The sequence below is a fragment of the Polypterus senegalus genome, chromosome 5, assembly GCF_016835505.1.
Source record: "Polypterus senegalus isolate Bchr_013 chromosome 5, ASM1683550v1, whole genome shotgun sequence".
Classification (NCBI taxonomy): Eukaryota; Metazoa; Chordata; class Cladistia; order Polypteriformes; family Polypteridae; genus Polypterus; species Polypterus senegalus.
This window is the reverse complement of record NC_053158.1, coordinates 110152273-110175282: the sequence shown is the minus strand read 5'-3', so window position 1 is coordinate 110175282 and position 23010 is coordinate 110152273. Positions and strand designations below refer to the sequence as shown.

Below are 23010 nucleotides of genomic sequence, written 5' to 3'. Positions count from 1 at the left end.
AGGATGATCAGGGGAAACAGGATGCACCTGAGCTCAATTTTGAGCTTCATGGCAAAGGCTGTGAATGTACATGTGCTTTTTCAGTTTTTTTATTTTTAATGAATTTGCAAAAATCTCAAGCAAACTTTTTTCACGTTGTCATTATGGGGTGTTGTGTGTAGAATTCTGAGGAAAATTTTGGAATAAGGCTGCAAAATAACAAAATGTGGAAAAAGTGATGCGCTGTGAATACTTTCCGGATGCACTGTATATCTGACCCACAAAATTCTGTGCCATCAGTCCTCGAAGCATTAGCAGATTTTCAAAAGATATCTGGACTCAAAATCAATTTGAATAAAAGTGTGCTTTTTCCCATGAATTCTCTAGCACAAAATATCAGACTGTACACCTTCCCATTTATCTCAGCAGATCAGTTTAAATATCATGGGGTAAATATCACATGTAAATATAAAGCCCTTTTTTCAACAAAAAATTGCTGTCTGCATGGAAAAAATTAAACAAGACATGAATAGATGGTCTACCCTCCATCTTATATTAGTAGGGAGAGTCAACATTGTTAATATGACCATCCTTCCCAAGCTTCTGTTTATATTTCAAAGCATCCCTATATACAGATCATTTGTAAGAATGAATTTGTAATCATTTGTAAGAAGTTAAATTCAATCATTACCTCATCTATTTGGAATTTGAAATATTCATGCATCCAAAGGGTTACTATAAAACAAGCTAAAACAGAAGGGGATATGTCACAAACTAACTTTCAGTTTTATTACTAGGCGGCAAATATACAAGCTATAAAAGACCTGGACATCACCAGAAATCAATGAATATACAGAAGCCTGGTCTGCAATAGGAATAAAATCTTGCAATATTTCTTTACATTCCTTGTGTCCCAGTTAATACAAATTACTGTCAATACACTAATTATCCAATTGCCCTTCATTCTCTCTGAATATAGAACCAATGTATGAACAACTTTAAGACAGAGAAGCTTTTATCTGTTACACCTCTACATGACAACCACCTTTTTCCACCCTCTCAAACATATAGTATTTCATTTTTGAAAAATATCTGGGTTTAAATCACTTAGAGACTTGTACATGTAATGTCTTTGCATCCTACAAACAATTATGCTTCAAATATAACTTCTCATCAATGCAATTCTTCCACTACTTTCAAGCTAGAAGCTTTGCTAAACAGAACCTGCCCAATTTTACTCATCTTCCACCTTGTTCTATTCCAGAAGAAATATTGTTCTTTTTTCAAGACTTAGATAGCATCTCTACAATTTATAAAGATATTTTAAAGTCGCTTCCTTTTAAAGACCCCAGAGTACTTTGGGAAAAGTATCTGTCACTTAATATTTCAGAAAAGGAATAGAAGGCAGCTATGCACATAATACATTCGAGCCCAATATGAATTAAGCATTCAATTATTCAACTTAAAATCTTTCCTTGAGTGTATTTATCTTGTTTAAAATTGTCTAAAATGTTGCCAGGGCAAGATTCAACCTGTGAATGCTGTAATCTAGCTCCAGCCTCATGGGACCACATGTTCTGGGTGTGCACCAAACATTTTGGACAAAAATCTTTGCCTATCAGACAGCTTTGTGTCACAATTGTTTTAGAAGGTAAAAGATAGTTTTAACAAAAACAGACAATCAATACAAGTGGAAAATGTTTCTCTTTTAAGCTTGCACATAAAAACGTTGTCAAAACTAACCTGTATGTTTTTCACAGAACCCATGTGTACATGATAAGACAATGACAGGGCACAGGATTCCCAGGTGCAGGACCCATCCTACACTCACTGTGCCACAGATACACAGACATGTATAAAAATGTAACATTAAAATATCATTTACGTAAATTAACATAATCTCGCACAGTATTACTTATTGTCCGAGGTAATGATTTTTCCTTTGCTTCTCACCACTCCTTTCCCCGATTTACTTTTACCCACATATGAATTGAAAATTTCCCTTCTTTCCACTAATTTTATAGAAAAAAATATTTCTGCGTTTTTTGTATATATGTTACTGGCAATGTGTGAAAATCGGCATTCTATAGAATACCTAGGCAATGTATACAATGCCCGAAATAGGATGTATAAGTATGAAATACATCGCATTTCATACATTTCCTAGACATCTATATATATAATTCACTAAGGCAAGACAACCATGGAAAGCACGCCGGAAGGGGCGTGGATTCACTGAGCCGCCGACAAGTAAGACACCTATGGCGCACGCAGGAAGGAGCCACGACCAATAACTCCTGGCACCTCCAAGCCAAGTTGACTGTTCATAGAGGCATGTTTCTCGCGGAGGTGAATCGCCATATGCAGCGTGTAAAATGGTTTGCGAGGGGTATCCCATGGGATCCTTAAAACAATCCTTTACAACTGAGGTTAAAACACAATGAAGTTAGCAGTCTTTAAAAAACGAGTTTTCGGTTACAACGCACGACCGCGTGCACCATAGCAAACTGTTTTACATGCTACATACAGCAATTCGCATCCACGACAAACATGCGTCTTCTTAGATGCTCCTGCAGGAACACGGAAAGTCTACATGAGTCACAGGTGCATCTGGACTGTGCAAAGATGACAACGACTCAAGTAACGAGTTGGAGGTGGGCACGTAAGGGATGGCGGTCCGCCAGTTTTCAGTCACGGAAGATTGTGTGTTGGTTCGTTCCGTGCATTGTTATAATGTTGCTTTTCTTGCTGATTTATTACATTACCGATTTTTCAAATTTAAATTTTCTCCCTGTGCTTAAAAATCATTAAAAAACCGGCCTGATTATGCGGCGTATGGTAAGCCGCGGGTTGGCTAGTTCTATATAATACCTAAACGGCAAACCGGCAGAGTGTAGAATAAGCTTATTCTCGCCAGAACATTTTGTCAGTGGCGCCTGGATCTTTGTTCGTCCATGTGGAAGCACGAGTGCTTGCTGTGCCACAGCAGAGACTGTTCCATATATTGTCGTGGGTGAAGTACCGCAGCAGAAGCTGAACCATATTGTGCTGTGTGAAGATGGAAGAAGAGAATGTAGTATACAGGCAAGTATCACATGCTGACATGCGACACCGGTTCTACAAAGAACTATCCCAAATGTGAGCCAACGCTGCTAAAATTGTGTTTTTCTAACGGAAGCCACTTACGAGAAGTTAGTGAATGATGTAACAAAGGCTAAAACGACTACTAAGAAGGAACCATGGGACTATTGGCTGCTGAAATGCTACGATGTGATAATGGTAGAGAACAAAAGCAAGTTGATTTATCCTGTTAAAGAAGGCATCAGTGCTATCCAATTTTACGTCAGAGATTCTGAATTATTTGACGTACTTCGCAACGCTCCCAGTAATCATATCCTGTAGTTCATTTTGTATTTCTTCTTTCATTTTTAGACATTTTGTTACTAAAGACCTTTCCAATCTGGACATTTCATGCTTGGCGTAAAATAGTACTTGTCATTCTTTATAATGCCTAGGCATTTTATGCAGTGCCTAGGCATTTTATGCAGTGCCTAGGAAAAGTATGTAACAAGCAGATATTTCATATCTTGTCTGACATTGTGTTCAGCAATACACGGGCGCCACAGGGGACTGTACTTTCTCCAATCCTGTTTAGCCTATATACATCAGACTTCCAATATGACTCAGAGTCCTGTCACGTGCAAAAGTTCGCTGATGACACTGCTATTGTGGGCTGCATCAGGAGTGGGCAGGAGGAGGAGTACAAGAAGCTAATCAAAGACTTTGTTAAGTGGTGTGACCACTTACATCTTAACACCAGCAAAACCAAGGAGCTGGTGGTGGATTTTAGGAGGCCCAGGCCCCTCATGGACCCTGTGAACATCAGTGGTGACTGTGTGCAGAGGGTGCAGACCTATAAATATCTGGGAGTGCAGCTGGATGACAAATTGGACTGGACTGCCAATACTGATGCTCTATGTAAGAAAGGTCAGAGCCGACTATACTTTCTGAGAAGGTTGGCATCCTTCAACATCTGCAATAAGATGCTGCAGATGTTCTACCAGATGGTTGTGGCGAGTGCCCTCTTCTACGTGGTGGTGTGCTGGGGAGGCAGCATGAAGATGAAGATGCCTCACACCTGGACAAACTTGTTAAGAAGGCAGACTCTATTGTAGGAGTAAAGTTGGACAGTTTAACATCTGTGGCAGAGCGACGGGCACTAAGCAAACTCCTGTCAATCATGAAGAATCCACTGCATCCAATGAACAGTGTCATTTCCAGGCAGAGGAGTAGCTTCAGTGACAGACTTTTGTCACTGTCTTGCTCCACTGACAGACTGAGGAGATCGTTCCTCCCCCACACTATGCAACTCTTCAATTCCTCCCGGGGGAGTAAATGCTAACATTACTCAAAGTTATTGTCTGCTTTTTTATTTTTATTTTTTTCATTTTTATTACTATTTAATTTAATATTGTTTCTTTGTATCAGTATACTGCTGCTGGATTATGTGAATTTCCCCTTGGGATTAATAAAGTATCTATCTATCTATCTATCTATCTATCTATCTATCTATCTATCTATCTATCTATCTATCTATCTATCTATCTATCTATCTATCTAAAAACGGCAGGCATTGTATACATTGCCTAGGTATTCTATACAATACAAGTACCTGCTTTTCACATCTGTTGGTATAGCTTTTTATTTTCTAAAATGCCTTGCCAAATCTTTGCTAGACAGTTTGATATTTTGTGGAGTAATACCAATATAACAGTTTACATCTAAATTAATGCATGCTCTTTATGAAAAAAATAAATGCCCAACTACCCAGAGCATTTACCTAGGATAACACATTAGTTTGGATCTTCTGACTTCTTAACTTCCTGTCTTGGTCAAATATCAGTGTGCATAATGGGCATTCTATATCAGACATGGAATCTAAAATTATATATCTGTCTCTTAACATCGAGGCATTTTGTAAAATTTCTTTAGCTTCTTGTATTCCTCCTTATCACTGTCTGTTTGCAGCAGTTACCATCTAGAAACACTAAGATTGCACTTACAGGCATCAACCTTTCTGAGTTACATGTTTTGCCTATTTAAGGTGCTGAATGTAAGGCAGCTGCTCTTCTATAAACATTTAGGACCATTACCACTGGTCTTTAAATCCACTCTGTAGCTGAATTCGAAAAAATATTGCAATAAATCAGTTCAATAACATGGGCAACATGCCACACCAGCTTTAGCTCCTGGGAATTAGCTTATGTGTATTTTTACTCATGATATATACATACAAGTAGAATGTACATCCAGTAGTTCTCAAAATAGGGAATGCTCATTATTGTAAATATTTGCTCATAATGACAGTGAAAGGGTAAGATAACACTATTTTTAACTAAATGATTTTAGGTGCCCTGCTAGTCTGTCATGCTCTTTGCATGCAGTTAATTAGGAAGCCCCTCAGTGTTGTTCTCCATGCACTATGCCTTATCAGTTACGTCAATGCATTTCTGTCTAATCCGCTTATTTGTGATGTGCCTAACCTATTTTTCGTATTTTTCTGAGTTGCTATGTTGGTATTTGGTATTATTGCCAATTTAACCAAGTAATCCATGCTGGTCTTAAATTGGCAAACAGGACCTCAAAGTGTTACTTTTACTGGAATCACAAGTTATCAGCATGTCAGTTTTTTGAGGTTGTTAAACTTGTACTGATTGCCCTTTAAACATTGTTGAAAAATAAATAAATGTTTAGCATAATTAGCAGTCTACTTTTTAAAGAGATAGTGCTTCCAGAGGGAAAAGAAAGAAAAAGAGCAGAAGCATTTTAAGGAAGAAATGGAATATTCCAAATTCCATGTGGGAAGTCTTGTCTATACCTTACCATTAATTCAATTCAGCTCAATTTATTTTTGTACAGTATTCTTCATTGTGGTAAAGTGAGTTCCGTAGCTGTTTGGTGTTTTTAAATAAATAATCACCATACTTGTGTCTTTGTGTGGAGGGAGGTGGTTCCATGTGGTAGCTGTGGTGAGTGGTTTCTGTATGCAATATAGGAGTGGACGGTGCTGCACTTAGTGCACAGGTGCAGGATCGTCCACGACCCTAATTGATGCCAGGAGCTGCTCATTGCCACAGCTGTGCCACATTCCCAGTTTAAAAGGGAAGCACCAGTGTGAGTATGGATGATTCGAGAAAGAAAATCAAAAAAAGATGGAGGATAATGGGAGAAAGAAAGAGATAAGGCAGTACGTGGAAGGATTCGGTACAAGTGAGCAGAAGGGAGCAGGCTCAAGGTGGAGACACCAGATATCTGAGAAGGAGAACCCCTTGAGCAGTGTGAAAGGCTGATGCCCAGGGGGCTGAAAAAGTGGCTGAGCAACTCGGGGAGCCAGAGCAATGTGCACTAAGAGTACTGACTTGCAGTGAAGGCAACAGGGGTCGAGGAGGCTTGGGAGGAGAGCTCCAACATGAGCTCCATGGCCATTGGGGTCCCAAGCCTAGGTCCAGAGTGGGTGCCTTATCATAGCCATGGGACAGCAGGGACCTGGACCTGGGGAAGGTCACCTGTGTTTGTCAGTAGGGCAACTCCTTTTCTGCAAGGCCCGTATGGGATAAGCAGAAGAGCCGCCAGTGAGGAAGAAAGCACCTGATTTTTTTTTCTTTTTTAGTAAATTTTAACCTAATTTTTAATAGATTTATTTATTTATGATTTTAACCTCCACTGATACACCTTTGCATGGATTATTTATGTATTGAACTATTTTTTAAGCACTGCACTTTTGGAATATTTTGATTTGCTTTTAATAAAAGCACTGAGCACTTTGCACCTTCCCCTTACTTCATGTGTGTTTTGTCCTCATCATCCATGCTCATCTGGTTACATTATCAATGGTGTCGGGTTCAAGAGGCTCCCAAAAGAAAATGAAAAGGGGGCAAGAAGCTGAGCCGCACCAGCTCATTCACTTAATACTGACTCAGAGCTCTATAATTTTTATAACATTATAATAGTAAAGTTCTGTGACTTTGTACTTGGGAATAAGTGAAAAAAAAGTATAAAGGCGAAATTAAAGAAGAAAAATGCTACAGTTTTCCTTTTGTTTACTTGATGAAAGCCAGCCCCAGAAAAAAAATTATGAATAATGAAGAAAAAGTCATGAGTGAATTATGAATGAGCCCTGAAGTAATTGCTTTTATTCCTCTATTTGCTTTTTAACTGTAGATGAAGTCTGTCCTCTTTCTCGTGAGTTGACCTCTTTAAGCGTTTAAGTTAATAATAATAATAATAAAAATGGACTTAAATTTAGCAGGGTTGCATGGTGGCTGGTATGGCTGTAGTGATTAGTTGACGTAATTGACGACGTTGACTACAAAAATCGTTGTCGTGGATTTTTTATTGTCGACGTGTCATAAACAGAACCTTCAATAAAGGCTCCAGTCACAAACAACCAAATTGGTTTTTGTAACTGCAATGCACTACACAAACGTCTGGGGGCAGTATCGTTAGTTATTGTTTGCCAAGACTGCACACAGTCCAACCAATGAAGAGGAACGTCTGAGGAGAAGAAGAATGTAGAGGAAAATAAACGTGGTTGCAATGGCGAGTCGGATAGAGTAGGGGGAAGGAGATGGAAAAAAATTGAGACAGAAACTTGTGGGAGCACTTCACCGAAAAAGAAAAAAAAGTTGAATGCAGATTATGTAAAGCTGAGCTTTCTTTTCACGGCAGCACCATAGCTATGCATGAGCATCTGAAACGAAAGCATCCTGAAGATGTGATGCTGTCGTCTCTTGAGAATTTATGCTGGCACTGTTAGTCAGTTAGGGGCAGATCAGGAGGGAAGGGAGAGCGTGAACAAGACTGAGAAAATAAAAGTAAAAAAAGGTAACTTTTACAAGTAACAAATTTACACCCGATCTGTTCGTTTTCAAATAATATTGCATTGGTGCAATGATGTTTTCTGATTGGTACTATTCAGGTCATACAATGATTTCTTCAAAATGTCACATATATATGTCTCTTTCTTTTTTTTTCCCAGTGCTGTGCGCTGACACCAGAAGGCATGAGCTTATTCAGTGCTAGCAGCAGCACGCAGGTGGCCAGTTGCTTGTGCTATAACAAGCTTGGCCTTGCGGCAATCAAAGCACGTGTACTGTGCAAGGCATGTACACGCTCCACTGAGAAAAGAAGAGTATTCATGGCTCACCTTGCAGAGGAACATTCTTTCCTCCGCATGTCCTGGAGTCCTGTGCAGACTGGGCAAGATCGGGGGAAAAAAAAAAAATGCGGTCATTGATTACAACCACAAGAAGGTACGCGAATGAATATAAATGATGTTGCATTCATTTCACAATGTTTTCCGATATGTACTATAAGGTCATAAAATGAATAATTCCAAATATCATATATACCTATGTGTCTGTTTTTTTGTCAGTGCGGCTTTGACATCACGGGCCTTAAGGTGCATACTAATTCAGCGTAAGCGGGAACACTCAATAAAATTGATTAAAAAAAAATCAAGTGACAATGAGATACGAATAAGGCAGATTCGCCAGCATTTGTGTGTCAGCTTTTATCCATCCAGATCAGAGAATTTCCAGTTCAATTGTCTCAAAACACCACTCACATCTACAGTTATTCCCAGTTTCAGGTAAAAATCAACAGAGTCAGATCCCTGGGGGCACGGTAGTATGTATCGTGATAACGACTGAGAGAATAAAAGAGAAAAAAATAGGTAACTTTAACAAGTACTATACATTTACAGTGGCTGTTACAGACACAAATCAAATGTATGTGTTTATTGTATAATATTAACAATAAGAGCAACTCACTACTCAAAATGGTAAATATACGAGGCTTCCAGGATCGAACCGGGGGACTCTTGATTATAAGTCAGCAATTCCTACCGCTGCATCACGAAAGCTATTGTATCATCCTTGAACCTTTTGCGAAAGTGTTTATTTGATCTTTACACATTATACAGTTTATGTCTACATTTTGTCATTTATTACTAAAATATGAAAAAGTTTCAGTTTTAACAATGTATTTTTTGGTTAAGTTAAATGCACTTTTTTGTTTAAAGACTACGTGCACTTTAGTTTGTATTGTTTAATGTACTGTATTTCTTTTTTATTGTGATGGTCACACTAATATTAAACTTCTGATTATTTTAAAATTCATGTTTCACTAGTTATTTTAATTTGATTATTATTAATTTTAATCATGTTAATGTAGAGACATCAGGGTGACATATACAGGTTGACAGACGTGAGCAGATGATGTAAGACATGCACTGGAGCCTAGAACAGGATGTGCAACCACAGGTCACAGGCATCAAAATAGTTAGGCGTGAAATAATTGTGACAAATCGAAAAATAAATTGAACGATTAGTCGACTACCAAAATAATCATTAGTTGTAGCCCAAGTGGCTAGCATTTCTGTCTCACAGTTCCAAAACCTTTGGTTTAAATTTAATGCCTGTGTCTACGTGAGTTTTCCACTGGATATGCAATTTTTTCTGCCACCTAGATGATGATGGGCATGCTAGAGTATGAGTTGATTCAGTAATGGCCCTGTCTCTGCCTTGTTTTCTGCCTTGCGTCCAGTGGTTCCAGTATAGGCTGTGACCATCCAAAAATGTAAATTTGATTAAACAGGCTTGAAAAAATTATGTTCAATTAAAAAAAAAAAATTCCTTTCTCTTAATAAGGCTTGGGATAATATTTTATTCCTTTATTTTGTATGGAGCAGTATAATTTTCTTTGTCAAACTGGCCCCTGAAATATGCATGTCTCTGTTTTACCCTATAATGGACTGTCCAGGTGTTTTTCCCGTTATGTGACTCATGATTGCTGGCATAGGTTTCAGTTACCTTACAACCCTTTCCTAGAAAAGTGGGTTAAGAAGATGGATAGGTGGAAATTTACTGTTGTAAATCCTTAGAAAAGAAGTTTGAAATTCATTTCTCATTAGTACTTTATCTGTGCTACAATTTTTATGTCTTCTCCTTGCATTATAATCTTGAGAATAACGATGCAGCTCCTGACGAGTTTCTTGAGATTATGAAAGTATTTTAAAATAAATGATTCAACAAATTGATTGATTACCAGTCAAAATGATGTAATTATTCTGTGCTTAATGTTCCTTAGATAAACCAATTCTAAAGCACAGAGAGAAAGATAGAGTTTAAAAATTAACTATGATGCTAGCTAAAAAACATTTTAAAGCATCATCATGTTATTCATTTTATTCAGTTAGATTCAAAACTAGCATTAGTGTGACCTTAAACGTCTTTTTTCCTTTCATTGTGGCTAAAGCTCCTGACAATTAATGGGTGCAGAGGAAGATTGTGTCAGATGTATAGTTTACAGAGGCTATTGTTCTCCTAAGGGAATGGCATGCCTTGTATGAAGTACTTGCTGCTTCAATTTTACTCACAGTTAGAAAGTAGAGCTTTAACATTTATAGCAAAGAATTTTGAAAACCTAGGATGCATCATTATTCTAAACATATAAAGGTTTAATGAGAAGCATTAAATTAATTAGCAGTTATTTTCTCATACTATATAAAACAAACTTATATATTTTGTTTGTTTTACTTTAATCAGTTGTTTAATATTGACTGGCAAAATTTTCACACTAAATTTATTATTTTTGTTTAACTTATTAACACAAGTTTTTCTTTTTATTGGAACAGCTACATTCAAAAATAGAGGTTAGAACCTGTTATGTTGACATCTACTTTGTGTAGATCTTGCCACAATACAGTCAATATACAGTGATATAAAAAGAACATATATTGCAGTTGTTAGAATCGATTTGTGAATGAACTCATCAATTCCAGTTTCACCAAGGAAATGGAATTGAATTTGAATACTGTAATTTCTGGAAGTTGAACATGTAACATGATACAAGATTCAGTTTATCAAAAAGTATTAATACGTATGAAGAATAGTAATATAAATTAAATAAATTGGAATATATTGCTTACATAAGAAAAGAATTGCAAAAGAGTTTATTTTTCATAAATGTAAGTAACTAAATAAGGTAGTATAAATTTGTACTATATTGCTAGTTTCTGATATATGATGCCTGAAGTGTTAAAATGCAATAATGAGTCATTTTCACAAATACATTAATGTTTTTTCATTCATATAGTTTTACTTTTTATTGCACCAAATTATCATTACATTTCCAAATATCACATCACTAAGATTGTACCTAAATATCTTGTTAGCAACACTGCAAATTCATACCACAGGTGTAGATGAGGAGTGGCAGGAGTGGCTAAGTACCAATTGCCATGCAAGTTGGGCCAAGCAAGTGAACAATTTCTGGTTGTCTTTCCTTTACAGGAATGAATTCTGCCTCATGTCTTTGTATGGCATTGTAGGCTTTGGTAATTTGGTAAATCTTCTGATGCTAGTATCTATGTGATTGTGATTGGGACTTGGGTATCCAAAAATGAAAACAGCTTTGTTCTCTTCTTTGGTGTTTCAGAACATTCCTTTAGCTTGTTCCAGGGCATTGTTGACCACAGTTTGAACATCATGGTCAATGAACAAGTTTCTCTCTGTTGGTAAATAATCCATTTAATCAGTTATACAGATGTATACAAGGTCAGCTCCATCACCATACTCATTATCATCTGTGTCATTGTTATAAGCCTTCTCTGGCAGAAAAAGAGTAAATGCCTTTGCCATATTTGCAGCTTGATTAAGTTCCTGCCCTTTGTACACACCACCTGTTACTACTACCGAGTGGATGGTTTAGTGGAGCCTTTGGATCAGCCCTGATGCGGTTGCTCATGGCTCCTGGCAGAGTGCCTAGAAGACAATGTGACTTGACTATAGAGGAATTAAAGTTGTAACAAAGTTTTAGCATGTGAAACAGTGAAAGAATCATTATCAAGCCTCAAGGGATGAGAATGGAAGGTCAGTCTGTCCACCTGACCGCATCTCCCCTTGCCAGTCCTCGCCCTTGCTGGTGTCCTACTGTAGCCTAACCCCATTTTTCCCATTGGAACAATGCTTCAGTATGTTCGTTTTCTAGGTTTTTTAAGGAATATAACCCCCTTAGATATTGAGATTTGACTGTATTTAACAAATCAAGATATATTATCTCAGAAGTAGAAATTATTGGTTTCTTTTCATTCCAATTCTATTCCAGTTCCTTTCTTCTGATCCTCTGTTCCTTTCCTCAGATGGATCCTATTCCAATTCAAATTCACATTCCAGTGAATAAGAATTGATCATGCATTCCTAATTCAGTTTATGAATGGCGCCAACACTGATACATTGATTCATTCACAGCACTTCACACAAACACTAGGAGACAGTCACTTTTGATCTGAAAATTGAATGAATCAGATAGTTTTATCCATTCACAATTAATCTTGGTAAATCTAGTGAAAAGTTGCAGGGCCCAATGCCTATCATAATGGAATTTGTTGAAATTCCAGCTTTCCCTTCTTGCCCCAGTTGCTGTCAGAATAGGCTCTGCAACCATGAAATAGAAAAAGCAGAGTTAAAAATTAATAAATGTGAAACCAGTCGCATCTTTAATTTAATTCCTATTTTATACCAGCTGTCAGTTAAGCAAATATCAATTAAAATATATTGTGAGTTTTCCCTTAACCCCTTGTTGCCTGAATTTATTTACAATTATATAAAAAATGAAAATTATTTGTATTTTTGCTGTCAAGCAGATGCTAAATTAAAGAGAAGGGTCTAGCTGCAGCCTGCAATACCTATGACACAGATCAGGTAATGCCCATAACATCAGTCACAAAACGCCCTTTGACTCAGATAACCGTCCTACAACCCTAATCTTAACCATAGTGTAACGGGGCCCTAATGCTAATCACAGTCTAATGTGATGGGTGTTACGTAACTGACATTGAGGGCGTTTCATGATGTTGGGGCGTTACATGACTGACCTCATAGGTACTGTGGTCTGCAATTAAACTTTGTTGAAATTAAGTGGAGATTGTTAATTTGAATAGAGCACACAAGCAAACAATAAGCTGGTATGTATTTTTATCTTACCTCAAATTTGGACAATTTCTCGAAATGAGTAGCCAAAATCCATGTGCATGGCCACGCCAACACTTCACTTCCATCAGGCAGATGTAATTTCCACCACGACTGCTACATGGCATGACCAGTGCTTCTAATACGATCCTTGGTACGTATCAAATATGCATCAAGGGGCATTGGCAGAATTCATATGCCACCTCAGCTGCATTCAGGCTGGAAGCAGTTTGAAGCGATTTCGCAACAATCGTCTATAAGGGGTTAATAGCTATTCTACCTGGCATCATATGGAAGTGATAAAATGTATGTTACATGTGTAAAATAAGTAAAAAGGAGATCTAACACTTTCAACCACCTCATTACGGCAGAAACACATACTTTTTAGTATTATTTAGCATCTAATGCTTAAAAGTTTACTAAGCCCTCCTGAAGTTTTACTGTGAAATTAAGGGTAGTTGTTAGAGAAACAGAAGTAATTTTTGTGTAATGAACAATTATAATAATAAAGAACAATAATAATAATCTTAATAGTGTAGTAATAATATTTTAATGCTATAGAGCATGTAGATAGCAGCAAAGTCATAATATACAATTGAATCGCTGAGAGACGATTGAGGGTTAAGTGACATGCGCAAAACCTCTTCATTCCTGAGCAGTGCTCCTGATGGACATCTGCAAAGTGTCAATTCCATCTCATTCCTGTTTTCCCAAAAGACTTTTGTTTCTTCATCTCAAACATGGATCTAATAACAAATGGCTCATTATCTCACTTATTATTTGACAAAAGTAGACAGAAATGAAATATGACCTTTTTTGTTTGTCATAAAATGAGTATGCAAAAAAGTAAGAATGGATTTTTAATATGATCAGCTGTTAAAGAGTTATTGAGGGGAAAATGTGAAAATATTGTTCATTTTCAACAGACTTAATTATTTAAAATTTCTCAATGATTATTATGGTAAACATAAAAACTTAAAATTGCCATTGTTTGTTACTCAATCATTTCTAATTCTTTTGAAGTAACAAATCACATCTATATTTTTTGTGTTCTGGAGATATTGAGGGTAAAAGGCAGAAAGATGCATTGAAACTCTCGATTTTTAGTGAAGTTGTTTGTTTTTATTTTTTCTAGATATTTATACATAGAAAATCTAAAGATTTATTAGTCTATATTGACGGTTACACTATACTGGAAATAACTGTGAAGTGGGTGTGGTCATTTTATGTGATGCTTAAAGAGAAAAAAGACAGATGTTCATTTTATTTATACAGTATTCCCTTTATATCCATGGATTCAGCAAACCACAGATTAAAAATATAAAAAAAAAATTCAGTGAGTTCCAGATAACAAAATTGAAATTGTCATGTGCCGAGCACTATATACTGTAAATAAGTATATGTATACTGTACATTGGTATGCAATTATTTCAAATGAACTATTGTTTTGTCAGCTCTAACACACTATCCAAAAGCAGCAGTGCAACCAGCAATAACTGCATCTTTCAGGAAATTCATCCAAATTCAACCAATTATTCATTATAGAAGAAGGTATTCTAAATATTTTAAATATCTTTCAGAGTTTTGCCGTTTCAACTAATAATTTGAACACTTAATACTGTATATAGTGTAGCTTTGAATTATTAGTACCTTAGACAACCAAATCAAAAAGAACAGACAAAATAAAATTTTGGCAGCAAATGGAAAAAATTTGCAGTATTTTGGATTCCTGATAGATAAAACATTAAATGAAAAATATATTTTGTCAAAGTTTGAAGATTTCCTCACTTCAGTTTAATCACTTTGTAGCCTTCTTTTTTAAGGCTAAAAAGATAAAGTTTTATAATCCTCATATAATAGCTTATGCCCTTTTGGTAAGGAATCATCCTAGCTGCAGATGTTCATAACTTTTTCAGGCATTTTCTTTTGCCTTTAGATGCTCTTAGTGTTGAGTTAACAGTGACATTGTGGTGTGTTATTTTTCTTTTTGGTAATATTGTTTATAATATCTGGACTAAAAATGGCTATATCGAAATTGTAAAGGTAAACACTAAGGCTGTGCCAAAATCCAACTTCCGTGGAGCTCTGCGGGAATCCGAGGCGCCGCTGCAACCCAGGGGGACTGCTGTCTAGTGTCCCAGGGATAGGTAGTGGCCTGTGTACATCTGTTCCCTGTCCTTCCACTACAGCATCCTCTCATCCAGGCAAGGACTCTGGCCAGCTGTCATAAAATATATTTATGGAAGTGAAGGTCTCTGATACAGTTTTCATATTAGTAGCTAGTAATCCACAAAAGGAGTAGATGAGTCACATATCTTAAAATAATTTTTTATTCCTAAACTTTTAACAACCTATCAGGTATCATCATCAGTGGAAAATTATTAGATATACCTCCTCTTGCACTGCCACCACTTCATTTGCAAATGTATTATTCACTCAGACTTGGCCATTTGTTATTAAATTTTTTCAAACAAAATCTAGCAGTTGAAAGGACAAGATAATGGGCTGTAGATATCTATAATATTCAATAGCATCAAAAGAGTTACTGAAATTACTCTTTGGAGGCTCAGTATTATTTGACCCAGCCTGTAACTGTCCTTAGTTTTAATGTCTTTTTAAATTACTAACATTTTATTGAAAAGAGTTAATCCTGAAATGTCAACAAAATGTTGTTTTAGTTTTTTAAAAATTAATGTGTAAGGAGAATGACAATATTGTGTTAATATAGTATAATGGAATTGTCTACCTGCTCTTGAAATGTATTAAATGTTGTACTTCCATCAGTCTAAATTGTGAATCCAGGTCTTTCGCAGGTATAGTATGAGCCAGGATTCTTTCTCAGTTTCAGGCCAGTTCAAATATGTGGATGTTTAGGGGATAAAGAACCAGCATTCTGGGATGTTCTCTTAGGGGCTAGGCTAAGCTTACTTATTACACACAGTCCAAATCTAAATCTATACACAAAGATGTTACCTTTAAGACACTAATATACCAACACAAAATCACATTTCATTTTGCATGCTTTTTGTGTTATATGCTTAAATGTGTTTTTTTGCCAATTTTTAGCATACTGTTTAAACAGTTTTCTCAAATTGCATACTTGAAAATAATTTCATCTGGTATACTGGATCAACCGTTATATTATCCACTTCTAAGTGAATTGACTTGAAAAATGTACTGTAATGTAAGGGGTTTAAGGTAAACAGAAGAAAGGATTGCCTATTTATACAGATGCTGAAATAAAAATCTACTATATGTAATTCTAACACAGTGGCACAAGCACATGTTATAGTTGAAAGCTCAGCATCCTGCTACATTTGTAAATAAAGTATAAAACAAACAATACAAAATAAAACACCAAAATACCATGTATGATGTACAGACTAATATGCATATACTGTAACTGTTAAAAGAGAGGACTTTCCTTCACACCTGGAATAATGTTTACTATAAAAAAATAACACTCACAAAAAAGGGTAAACAAGGGATAGTGGCTATTGGAAAATATTACTGCATGTATTGCTGTTGTCTGTAGTAGTGCTAATTTAATAATGAGTTATTAACATGATTTTATTCTGTTTATACTGTAACAATTGATTCCATTTTAATTGTAAAGAATATGAGAAGTGTTCCTTCTATGTGTATCAATTACCCAATTGCCACTTATAAAAGGGGCATTTAAGCAGACTGTGTTTTGGAAATGTTATTGAACTTCTTTGATTGTCAGATACTTATTTGATTTCCTGTAGTTGAGTCTCTTAAAAAGTAACTGTTCCCAGAGCACTTTGGCCTCAGCTTTATCCTAGAGAGTGAAAAAGGCTGAAGCTAGATTACTGTGAAGCCATAAAAAGTCAAGCCCATAATTAATGACAGAGAGTTGCTGCTTTTCGTGGGCTGTCCTACTCTGAATCAGCTTAGCTGAGATATCAAAGCAGGAGATGGCCATATAAAATTTTGTAGATTGGAGATTAGACCTCAACCTATTCTTTTAATCATGAATGGTTAGTTTATTGTGGACTGTATATTACGGTGCAAAGCATAAGTGAAAAAAAATTGAAATGTGCAAAGTACTTTTTTATACTGTAGTCATATTTTTTGTGTAGTAAATGTATTGTCTAGTGAAATGTTAATGTAATATATGTTAAAAAATCTTTTACTTCTCACTTTTGTATGGGGTGATGGTAATTGGGTAAGGTGTATTTGACCGACAGATATGGTGAAATAATCTATTTTTAGATCAGAGAGAATGGCTTTTTGTGATACCCTCAATTGGGAAAGAAAGAAATATTGGCACAGCACAGGTATATGAGCTTAATTGTTTTACATACACAGCATTCATGTGCTTTACATATATACCACCAAGTCAGAAACAGTTAGAAATAAAAAACGATACTAGTGATTTCAAAATTCAGTTTGACTTTTAATATATCACAAACAGTATAAAGACATGATAAGTAATATTTAGCCAGGTCACTTTAATTTTTTTGTAAAAATACATCCATTCTTGCCATTGGGGGCCTACAGCACATTTCCAAAATTAACAAATTACTAAAATTGGCAATTTAAGGGCAATAATGAGTTAAAAATATAAAATAATCATGTACAATAAGTATATGTTTAACAGGTGATTGTAATTATGCTTTGGGGCAAAAGCTACATCCAGGAAAGGCCTAGTCCTTTAGGAGCAAAGATGGGCTGAGGATCGCCAGTTTTCCCACAAATGGGTAAGGAAATCATTCAAAAGTACAAAAACAGTGTTTCTCAAAGACAGATCTTAAAGTAATTGGATGTTTCAACTTCAACAGTGCATAATATAATTAAAGGATTCAAGGAATCTGGAGAATATTGTGTGCGAAAATGGCAAGGGTGCCAGTCCATGCTGACTGCCTATGATCTCCTATCCCTTAAATAGCACCCTGTCAAGAACAGTCATTCATCAGTGATATAATCATATGGAATCAGGAGTACTTTGACAAACCTTTAACCATTAACACAATATGTAGTTGCATTCACAAATGTCAGTTTAACTTGTACTGTGTAAAATGTAAGTTGTATGTTAATGTCTAGAAATGAAATTGAGTTCTCAGTGAAAATGTGTTTTCTTGGTTGAACAAAACAATATTTCAGATCTTTTTTTGGAAGAAATGCGTGTTGTGTCCTCCAGACCAAAGAACAAAAGGAACATCCAGACTATTGCCAGTGTCTGTGATTTTATGGGGTTCAAAAGTATGTATAAATATTTGAGCAAAATATGCTGTCTTCAGAGCAACCTTTCTTCCATGGATGCCTTTGTATATTTCCAAAAGATAATACAAAACCACATTCTGCAAGCATTACAAAGGCATGGTTGCATATGAAGAGGGTGCAGGTGGTTGACTGTCCTGCCTACAGTCCTGACTTATCCCCAATTTCTTTGAAACCCCAAATGCCACAACCAAGTCCCTGTACTGTTGCACACCTTAAGACTTGTTTGCATGACTAATGGGACAGATGTAATCCTGAAACACTCGATAAATTGGTGTCTTCAGTACCTAGAAATGTATTGTGTTTTGAGAAGGAAAGACAACATTGCAAAGTGGTAAATTCTTTATTCTCCAAAGTTTTTTGGAAGTTTTAAAATCAAAATATGAAAAAAAAAAAAATAATAATTAGTTGTAACATGAAATAATAAGATGGTAATATTGCTTTCTGGTGAAAGATCATTTAATATAATAGGACTATAATATTGCTTTCAGGTGAAAGGTCATTTACTATAATTTACTAATCACTGCATTTTTTATTTGCATTTTCTATACCATCCCAGCTTTTTCTGAGTTGGGGGCTGTATGAATGTATGTACATTAACAAGGCCAAATGCTATGAATATTAAAGTTACATAACAGGAAATATTCCAGAGAATGTTGATCCTTGTAGCAGCAGGTTATTTGACAAACAAGAAAGAAGACTGCCACTATTCAGCTTGTAACTAATGGCAAAATTAAACGTAGAGCATAGGAAAAAAATATTCTTGCTAGGGCTCTAGCTACCCCTGTAAAGGGAAACAAGGGTTTTCAGGACACCCCGACATTGTGAATTGTGCCATTTTATGTTTCCTTTCAATTGCTGTATTTCAGTAATTAAGTGGTGGATGTAAAAGTGTATTTTTTTGTTTCAGTGAAGCTATAGTTTTAAAAGAACATACTCCCATGGAGTGTACACCCCTTTCAGAACACAGGAGAAGATAAACTAACAATGAACATGGAAAAACAAAACACTGCTTCCTCTTTGGTCCTACCTTTATAGGTTGTTAAGGTCCATATAACAGGTTCAGTATATCTCCCACTTGTCCACTTCTGAAGTGTCAACCATAAATCACTTCTTTTCTCACCTTCTGTCTGTCTGTCTCTCTCTCTTGATCTTTTTTTTAAAATACATTTTTATTTTATTTTCAAAAGCAGAACATTACAATGGCATAATATTTAATGAAACAAATAACTAAACGGATGCAACTATTTGCTTCAAATTCAATTCAGAGAAAATAAAAAATAGAACTACAAAGGAAAAGAGCAAAACAAGATTCAAACCTCACCTAAAAGAAATAGAAAAGAGACACAAATAAAAAATCTAACTTTTTGAGCGTTACAGAAAAAGTAATAGTGTAAGGGAGCAAATTTCAGGCTTAGCTTGCTTATTCTAAAATAGTATTAATTAATTCATACCATATTTTTAGAAAGTTTTAGACAACATCTATAAAAGAGAATGAGATAAATTAGAACATTTCCTACTCACTGTGTTATAGGAGGTGGGTTGGGATTCTTTCAATTAAGCAAGACGGGGCACATGCTATGTGATATAACAGTATATAATATTACAGTGGATTTGTCTCTGTGCACTTAAATCCCATCAGGGAGTACATCAAATATCGCCATTAATAGTTAGGAGTAATTGTGACACCATGGTTATATGAGAATTATGTAAAGAATTTTGTCCCAAATTATTTTAATTTAGAGCATTCCCAAAATATAGCTTAGTGATGCTGGAGGTTGGATCTTGTCCAGGGTATATTTTAGACAATTTTAAACTAGATAAATGTGGTTGGGGAAAGTTTTTTAGTTAAAATTTGAAATACTTGACATATATAGAAGCAGAATGCATTTAATATATTCCTCCATTACTTTTCTGAGATACTGATTGAAAGGTCCCTTTCCCAACATTTTCTAACATCATTGAAGTATAGATTTTTTTAAATATTTTTTTTTTTTAACAACATGATTTGTTTTCATTTGCAAAAGTGTAAATTAATGAATTTCTGCCAATTTCCAAGATTTTATTGTTCATGTATTTGTTTTCTAGTAGTAAAACTGGAAGTTATGTAGGGCTGTACCAATTTTAGCTTTAGATCTTTGTAGAGTCACTTTTTGAATGCTTGTTGGCTGTTAAGAATTCCAGATGAATGGTGTTACTTTTGAATCCCTGGAATATACATTATATATAACAACATAAGGAGTTTGTTCATTTTGACAGTGTTATTACTACTGATAAAATAGAGGGTGGATCATCTGTTAACATCTTGTTTGATTTTTTCCACTATCACGCTTTTGATCTTAACCAGACATCTTCCTCTTGCCAGCTTGTCTTTGCTCCATTTGTCCTCCTAGCTCAAAACCCATTCAACCCATGAAACAAGATGTCATTAAATTCTATATCAGTGTCACTTCCTGCCAAGTCCTGGAATGACTTCCAGTGTAAAGGCTGACCCTAGCCCGTGAGCTTTAGTAGCCCTTAAGTGTAACAGCATATACTTTTAAAGCTTCATATAGCAGTGTGATCAATAAAATTTTATAAAGGTCTGCATCTTTTAATGGTAGTGTATCCTCTGGATTATAGGCAATAATTAGTTCTGTGAGGTAAAGGAAGAGAAACTTTTCACAGGTTTGCATGTCAAAAGCAATAGAATTTAAAGGAAATTGCAAAGTACAAATATATTGTATTTATCAGTTCCGTACAATACAAATGGAAGCTATGAACTAGTATTTGTACACATTGCATTTTAGGTGACACTTACAATTTATGAATATTTTTAAAATAGAGAAAGATGATTTTAGATTTTATTATTTTCATGCATCAACTAAAATGAAATTAATGTCAAAGGCAGTATATATAATCTGTATAAGTGTAGCTAGACTACATTTCAAGGTCTTTGTTTTTTACTTGCTGAATTTCCAACTGTTGAGAGAGCACAGCTGTTAATTTTACACTGATTCATTGTACCACCTTTGTATAATATTTTCATTATTAACCTGACAGGAAAGGAATCAACCATTTTGATTTATTTAAACAGCATAGGGTCATCAAGCTAGAAAAAATAAGTTTTATCTTTCTAAATTGCATATGCTAAAGCTTGAGTTCACAAACTTTTTCTCGGCCACAGACCCCTTTACCAAAAACTTTTAAAACCATCGACCCCCTAGCCATTTACTTTACTTACTCAAATCAATACATTTGCACAGTACTCAATATTAAATATTTCACTAGATATCAAACTTTTCATTTTAATCACTTGTAATTAATGATTGAAAAAGATAAAAGGACTACAGAATATGGCATTATCTTGTGCAACATTTAATATCAAAACCTGCACTAACGAAAATTAAAGCAAAAAACTACGAGCTGAGTTTTTTTTTTTACATTTTTGACATTTATGAAATAAATAAGAAAATAAATAAGTATAAATAGTCCAAGCTGTACTGTCTGCATTTACTTTGGTTCAGTCATATTATTATCTGAAGAAATAAAAACTTTTATTGACAAACAACAGCCCCTGTGATTAAAAAAAAAACCCAATAAAGTAGGTACTTACTTGAAACAGAAGATTTTTGTTCAAACTCGAATAAACAAACTGTACTCTGATTTTCTTTTTCGTAGCACTGCTCCTCAATAAATAATTATATTCAAAGTTCAAATTAAAAAACAAGTACATGTCACATCAAATGAACCAATTTATAGTGTTTTATGAAAACATGACCTACAAGACTGATAGATTATGCTAATATCGAATATCCGTCGTCTCGTCCCACCGCGAGCAAGTGCAGACATGCAATGATTTTTGATGTCCACACTTGCTTTGATACGTTCGATAAGAAAATGCACAGACATGTTTGTGCTACATGTATTTTCATGCATTCTTACGTGTGACTCTTTTAATGACACATTTTACCTTTTCGTTTGCAAGTTTGGTATGTAATGTAAAGTGTTTTTTTGAATTATTTTACTTCTTAATTAGGTACCTATTGGAATCAAAGATATTTTAAAGTAACAAACAAATAGCAGTAGTAAGGGGGTCTATTTTTGCTGTCGTTGACCCCCAAATTTTTATATTAAAACTATAGACCCCTAGAAAGTTCAAATCAACCCCAGGGGTCGATATCAACCACTTTGGGAACTAATGTGCTAAAGGGACCATTGGTGTCATCATTTAACATTAAGTTATATCTAAACAGCAGAAAAAAATATGGAGTACTATCATTATAGCTGTGCTAGTAGTGAAAACAAGGCAAACTGCTAAATGTAAGTCCCAGTGTATATCAATAATAGAGAACAGTAGAATGCTTCTTACAATCGAATGGCACCACATCCAGTTTGCTCCCAAAGCTACTGGAATAAGCATCCTTTCATTACAATCCTGAATTATACAGTCAGGTTTGAAAATTTTAATTTGTTTATTTGGCTGAAACTTTTATTCAAGATGCCCTACAACATTTCTGATACATTTGATTACATTTCTCATGGTTTTCCAGTTGGAGCACTGGCAGGTCAAGTGACTTGCTCATGGTAACACAGTGTCATTAGCGGGATTTGAACTCAAACTCAGGGTTAACCACTACCCCACACTTCCTGCCTACCTGAAAATGGAAGAATGATTATGTTATGAAAGGGTGAGCTTTAGGCTCTATCTTATGAATTACTCTTAAGCATAGAAAATAGCAGGAGAATTAGATCAGTGTATATTTTCTTAATGTTT

At 35.4% G+C, this 23010-nt stretch overlaps 1 protein-coding gene across 1 annotated transcript in view; it reads left to right on the top strand.

Annotated features, from left to right (window-relative positions):
• The window catches only part of smarcd3a (SWI/SNF related, matrix associated, actin dependent regulator of chromatin, subfamily d, member 3a), a 496564-nt gene that overhangs the window by 72384 nt on the left and 401170 nt on the right, over positions 1 to 23010 (top strand). The gene's annotated exons all lie outside the window — the stretch shown is intronic.